This window comes from Solanum tuberosum, unplaced genomic scaffold, assembly GCF_000226075.1.
Source record: "Solanum tuberosum cultivar DM 1-3 516 R44 unplaced genomic scaffold, SolTub_3.0 scf00284, whole genome shotgun sequence".
Lineage (NCBI taxonomy): Eukaryota > Viridiplantae > Streptophyta > Magnoliopsida > Solanales > Solanaceae > Solanum > Solanum tuberosum.
The window spans coordinates 554,583-555,290 of NW_006239212.1; positions in this window are offsets into that span (position 1 = coordinate 554,583).

Sequence of the window (708 nt, forward strand, 5' to 3'; positions counted from 1 at the left end):
CACAGCTTTCCACCCGCAGACGGATGGCCAGTCGGAGTGTACTATTTAGGTCCTTGAGGATATGTTGCGGGCATGTGTTATGGATTTTGGAGGTCAGTGGGGACCAGTTTTTACCTTTGGCGGAGTTTGCGTACAACAAACAGCTACCACTCTAGTATTCAGATGGCCCCATTCGAGGCATTATATGGTAGGCGTTGTCGCTCTCCAGTTGGTTGGTTTGAGTCTACAGAGCCTAGGCCGCGTGGTACAGATTTGCTTCAGGAGGCCCTGGATCAGGTGAGGGTGATTCAGGATAGGCTCAGGACGGCTCAAAGTAGGCACCAGAGTTATGCGGATCGGAGGCGCCGACCTTTGAGATTCTCTGTTGGTGATCGGGTATTCCTCCGTGTGTCGCCCATGAAGGGCGTGATGAGGTTTGGGAGGTGGGGCAAATTTAGCCCTAGGTACATTGGGCCTTTTGAGATACTCCGGACAGTTGGGGAGGTTGCTTATGAGTTAGCCCTACCTCCAGCATTTTCAGCCATCCACCCGGTTTTCCATGTCTCGATGTTGCGGCGGTATGTTCCTGATGAGTCTCATGTGCTCCAGTATGATGCAGTCGAATTGGATGATCATTTGACATTTGTAGAGGAGTCAGTTGCCATTCTAGCCAGAGATATGAGGAGTTTACGCTCGAGAGCCATTCATGTTGTTAAGGTCCGTTGGAGG